The sequence below is a fragment of the Sinocyclocheilus rhinocerous genome, unplaced genomic scaffold, assembly GCF_001515625.1.
Source record: "Sinocyclocheilus rhinocerous isolate Xijiao unplaced genomic scaffold, SAMN03320098_v1.1 scaffold2056, whole genome shotgun sequence".
In the NCBI taxonomy this organism is placed as follows: Eukaryota; Metazoa; Chordata; class Actinopteri; order Cypriniformes; family Cyprinidae; genus Sinocyclocheilus; species Sinocyclocheilus rhinocerous.
In genome coordinates, this window is record NW_015626032.1 from 198,930 (window position 1) to 205,455 (window position 6,526).

Sequence of the window (6,526 nt, forward strand, 5' to 3'; positions counted from 1 at the left end):
AAAAAAAAAAAGTTTGCATCCATCTTTTTGAGTTATGACAACTTCTAATGCCATTACGTTCAACCAACAAGCTACATAGAGTTAGTTAGAGAAACCTAATAATTTGTATGTCAATGAAACTCATCAAAATGATGCATCTTAATTAATTAATAAATTAGAATTTTAGAAAACATAAGTTAGAATTTTTAACTTGTAGGCATACATTTTCTTCAGTTATGACAACTTGAATTACTTTACAGAGTGTGTATAAAAAAAAATAAAAATCTGCATATGGCTTAACAAACCTGCTCTCCCAGATGTCTCCTAAACCACTGCAAAGAGCTGAAAGCTTCTGGTCTCCCCATCCGAGCCCTCTCATAGAGCATGCCTCCATTAGTGCAAAGCGAAGGACCTCTTTTATGGTGCTCTGCAATCATTTTTTCACTTCCTCAGAGGTCTAGGTCTATTTAGGCAGCCAGTGACTGGTCCTACACAAGCTTGAAAAAAGAAACTTCTGCTCTGATTCTTCAAAGGCACTCTCCGAGAATTCTAGTGAGCTCTGATGACTGTAAAAATGTCTTCTTGTCTGCAAACTACTGGTAGTAATTGAAGACATTCACGATGGTGTGACCGATGGCTTATAAGTGCTTCCTGGTTACCAATTTCTTCTTTACTGACTTGCTGAAGTAAATGAACCTCAAGGTCTGACAAACATGCAGAAAGTAATAGAAGCATTACAACTTCTGTGTCACAGCAACACAGAAGTGCTTTTGCAATATGTACAGTATAAGCTAATTATCATACTCCACTAATAACCATTAAAAATATTAACAAATGCTAATTGATGTACTATTCTTTTTTAGGGATGTTATTAGTTCTTATCTATTCTTGCTAATTCACTGACTGTTAACTGTGCAAGTTGAGTCCATATGCTTGTACTAATGAGGTCAGAAAAGTCTTTGGAGGAGCACAGCTGCCACTTAATTAGTCTTTGTGTTTGTGTGTGAAAATGACCCAGTGTTAATAAGCCCATTTGCACTCATTGCACAGGCTGTAATTCTTCTTTTTCTTGCTCTTGTTATTCGTTGTCTCTAGACTTATTATGTATCAGGTCAAGGTTTGTAGATCTTAAAACTGCTGATTTAAAATCCGGAATGTTCCTGGCTCCCTTCTCTCATAGAACTTGCATTTGGCTCAGAAATAAGTCACATACTGAAGTAAAAAGGCTTTCGAAAATTTGTCTCTGGATAGCAGACCACTACTACCTCGTCTTATTCCCATGCTCCACTGCATTTTGATAGTTTTTGCTGTTTTAGGTTAGTTGATGCATTGGGTTTTGAGGTCTTAAACTACAATCTTGTTATTAAATTGTTATGACTTCCCTCCACGACTCTATTCTCCCTTACCTCTGCCCCTAATATTTTATGCCATATTGATAAAATAATAGGAATATGAAAAACTCATTGGGCTGAGCATATGTTGCGTAAATGCTGAGCATATGTTGCATAAATTTTGAGATCCCACTTCACCTTGAGGTAAGGTCGTTCACTCAAACTTGTAGCCTTGGGCAAAAAAATGCTGTTTTGAATCCCGAATATGTCATTTTTTTATTTCTTATAGTGTTTTTCTGAAGTACTAACAGAAAACAGTTTTTGTTTCGCAATGTAATTAAACCTAGAAAAAGCGCAGTTTGCTCTTAATGCGGTGTACAAGCCTGTTGGTCTAAATTCATTTGTTAGTCACATTGTTAGTTTTCTGAATTTTTCTTTATTCAACTGATTTGACCAAATCTGCCAGGCTTCCATGTGGGGAACTAATTATTAGGCCTTTCACGCATGTTGTTAAACTGACAGTGTTTTTAGCTGCAGAACAGAGCTACATTTAATTTAATTAAAATAAATTGTGTCTGCTTATTTACTTAAATATATTTATATACTAAATATAATTTAATAAGTTATAAAACAACTTGATCATAATGAAATAAAAATTATAATAAAATAAAATCCAAATTGTAATCAACAGACACAGAAAGAAGTCTAAACCACAAAATAGAATATAATATAAATGCTCAAATTATCTTGATTCAGTCAGATTTACTGAAGAGAAAGTGTTATTGTGCCTGCTACTCAAGCAATGGGTGAATTTTGATAAATAGGTTTATAGTGCCTTTTCACCATATTTTCAGCTGTGTTCAGCACTACTGTACGTGTGCCACTCGCACCTACTCTACTGCCTAGCTTACGTGGGCAGTGTGAATCCTGTACCTGTTATATAATTCTGTTATATAGTCACTAAAATATATTTGTACATGCTGTTTTATTATTATGCTTATTTTATGGGGTTGGATAGTTTGGGCTATGACAATTTTTTGTTGTTTTTATTTATTTATTTATTTACTTACTAACTTACTGATTTAGTTTGTATGGAAGCTTGTTTCCAACAGGGAATAAAAAATTATAAATAAGTAAACGAAGGAACATCCAACTTTTTATCAATTCTGACGTTTTTCCTCGTAATTCTGAGTTTATATCTCACTATTCTGTTTTCTTGCAATTCTGAGGGAAAAAGTCTCAATTCTGAGTTTATATCTCAAAGACCTTTTTCCCTCAGTACGTGACGAAAAAAAGTCAGAATTGTGAAATAAAAAGTTAAAATTACCATTATTATTTTTTTTATTCCGTAGCAGAAACGGGCTTCCATAGATTTGTATGGAGAAGACTTCTAAACTGAATGTATAGAATTTTCCCCACATATATGCGTGTGCCCTTGTTTCCATGGTGATAAACTTTACATGGCATTGCAGGATATTAAAGATGTGATCTTGTATTGACATTTGTCCTTATTATCATAATGATTGTTTAATTTTCCGTTGTTATGAATGCTTAAGCACGAACACCAGAATGTAAAGTATGTTTTGCATACAGGCTACTTTTTCCTCAGACTTTTGCTAGTGACATATGAATATATGTGTTGAGGGCAGCAGGGTTTTCAGCTGATGTAAGGCTTTTTGGTCAGTTGAGACCAAGTATGTACATTGACTGAGTCCAGTGATCTATGCAGTCTCATTTTAAAAAGATCTATATTTTATCATTAAAACACCGGCCATTTGTCAATACCCATCAGCATGCCATTCTTCCATCCAAATAACAGAAAGCAAACATGTCATAAATCCACTATCAAATTCACTTAACCTGAAGACATCTTGGCTCTCTGGAGTACCTTATGTGAGAGCATGAGCTCCATTTTGCATTTCCATTCAGTCTCAGAGCTGTTTTAGCCATATAAGGATTAAAACCTGATTACAGAGACGGCTGACATTGCAGTTTGAGGATGTCAGACCCAACTAAATAACAGTCAACTCTTAAACAGCTCAATATGAGAAGAAACAGAGCATAAAAAAAAAACTTGCTGAATATGGAATCGAAAGTCAGTGTTAAGACAGTCTATACTAATGCATCTTCTGAACATGGAAATCCAGAGAGTGTTGTAACACTGTGTAATGTCTGTTTAACCAATTGGAAATTGGCAAAATAGGTGAAGTCACACACCACTTCAAATGAAATCAGAAGTTGATATATATTTCATATATTAAATTTTTTTTTTTTTTAAATAGAAATGTCATGTACACCTGTCTGTTTTTAGTTTTGCTAGCCAATTTTTTCCTGTATTTCCAAACAAGTACATTTGATTACCACAGTGAACGCATGTACAAAATTTAACCTGATGGATGTTTTACTGTTACAGTCCAGCAAGGTAATGGAGTAAGTTACAACATACACATTATTTGTACTTGATTAATTTAGACAGTTTATGGATAAATTGTAGGTTTCAAAGCTCTTTTTGGTTCTTACAGCATTTAGATTCCTTCTGCTATATTTTCTCAATTTGTATGTTTTTCCCCTAGTAGATCAAGGCAGGTAACCACATTACTTTGACAACAATTGTATTGACATTTCTCAGTGTAGCACACAATAAAGTGATTTAAAAAGTAGTCCTGTAAGCAAGTTTTATCCCTTGTCCTCACTGGCTAGAAAAGTCACAAAGCATACTGGAAAAATACACAGGAAAAAAGTTAGCAAAATAGCTGAATCAGGGAAAATTGCAGAACGTTGGACAATACCAATAACTATGCTTTAAAACAGAAAAAGAAAATAAGGCAGGGAGACATATTACCTCACATGTCGTAATGGTGTGCCGCAAGGATACGTGCGCGGTCCTCTACAGTTGCCATGCACAAGTGGGTAGCCGCTTTCTTTTGCCTAATGCAATAAAGGAAGGATATTTAGAAGAATCATGGAGAGATAAAAATGTGAATTGGCCATAGCTGATCCATTTTTCCAATTTCACATTATTTCCCACACTGCATTGCTTTCAATGATACATTTGCTACATACATTGCATGAAATTCTCGCCTTTCCCATTATGCTAAATACCAAACAAAGACAGAAACGACCTCTTGGGGGCCATTAGGCCGACCATGATTGGTGGCTTTCCATTTCCTGTGCCCTCAACCAGAGATAGCGAGTACTCCATAATTCAGCTCCATCCTGCTCACTTCCTTGTGCTTTATTGCATCTCATGAGTGACACACAGCAGGTTATTATTCACTGTGTCTTCTCCCAAGTGTACTACACCTCTGCATTGTTACTAGAAGCCTTGGAAGTGTATATAGCCATAGGCAGGTAATACTAATCACTGGCAAGGTGGCCCCGTGGGCATTTTAGTGTGAGGGCATTACTTCTGGGGCTAGTCATATCATGTGGTGTCTGCCAGTTAGTGCAAGCATGTCTACATGTTCTGTCACACTGTTAGCTAATTAGCTCAACTGACATGTAATAATATTACAGGGTGTAAATGGTTCACAGAATGTGTCTTAAAGGGACAGGACTTGTAATCAGTTGCCACCTCTTTTCTTGCGTGTAACACAAAAGGTGAATTGTAAAGATGATTTTGCAACCCAGGCTCATTGGAAAAACGTGCTTGTGGCACGTGCTTATTTATATAGCGCTTATACAGTATAACACAGATTGTGTCAAAGCAGCTTTAGAGTGTTAAACAGGAAAACAATGTGTCAATAATGTAGGTCAATAAACAGTCAATTTTTCATTTAAAGTCACTGTTGATTCAGTGATGTCAGCATCCAGCTTATAACTTCTTACACATTTCATGACACTTTCAAAGTGTCTGATGAGTGGTGCTAAAAGTTTAACTCTCTACTGTGTTTGAAAATAATGTACCACCTACACTAAAGCTAAAACTAAACCTAACTGATGGTGTTAACAAAAATAAATTTGAGATAAATACACATTTTCTGAAAAAACTATGACATTTTAGCTTGTCTACAACTCTTCTCAAGTCCGATGCTATTCTAGGTGAGCTATCAAGCAAGTTTACAACATTAGAAAAGCTATAGCTGTTATGTGAGGTAAATGTGGAAATGTACTACTTTACAAATCATGCACTATGGTAAATATGTTTTAATATTATAACATAGTATTTTGCCAGGAATTATGCAAAAATAAGCCTTAATTCAATAATAATCTGCCTCCATAATCATAATTTGTGTGAAAAGGAGTTAAAGTCATTAGTGTTTTACTGCCTCTAGTGTTTATTTCAGCTGGATACTACAGTGAATTGTATGTATACTTACAATTATGCTTTTTTTCCCCCACAAACAAGCCTGTGTTGTTATTTTAAGCACTCTTTTATTCACTCTAAATTAAGTCAATGAGGGCTTAATTTAGATGTCGTGACAGGCAACTATCCACATGAAAGCATCTGAATCATCCAGGTGACTACAAAACTTTGATGCATTCATTTCAGTTGAGTCAGCAGTAGACTATGGGATACAGGGAAAAATAATTGCTTAAGCTGAGCATTTGTAGACTATAATTACTCAGTCAGCACTATAATGAATATGTCATTTAATGATCTGCTGCTGTATGGATGGTGGCTGTCAGAATACAAGATGAGCCAAACCTTCTGAAGGACTTTGGGTCAGATTCAAAGCTGGTGCTCACTGAATGAAAAGTTCCATAAATCTAAACGATGAACACATACAATACCTCTGAGAGAGACATCATATTAGCCACAGGTGATAAATAGCATTGTGGAGTTGTTTTTTTTAACCTTTATGATAGTAGTTAGATGAGTATTTATCATGTCACTTCTTCAGTTTTACCAGGTATTTACTGTGAAAACTCACCTGACCCACATCAAATGTGCGAGAGCACCAATCAAAAAGCAGTAGAATTCAGTGTCACTCACCTGGCGACAATTTGAGCACCACAGCTGTGGCCTGTGACACCAAAGATTTCCTCTCCAAAAACATGTACAACGGGGCCATAATGAGGGTGTTCTCATATTGCTGTGTCAAAAGCAGACCAGTGCACTTGTAAAAAATTGTCATGACACCTCCGGTGACTGGAGATTCAACAGTACAAAGTTATCAGACTGGAAGGTGCAAGAAAATGTGATTGTAAGAGGAATTGGAGTCTTGGAGGCTTTTTTTTTTTTTTTTTTGAAACCTGCCTCTGTAGTTTAAAGG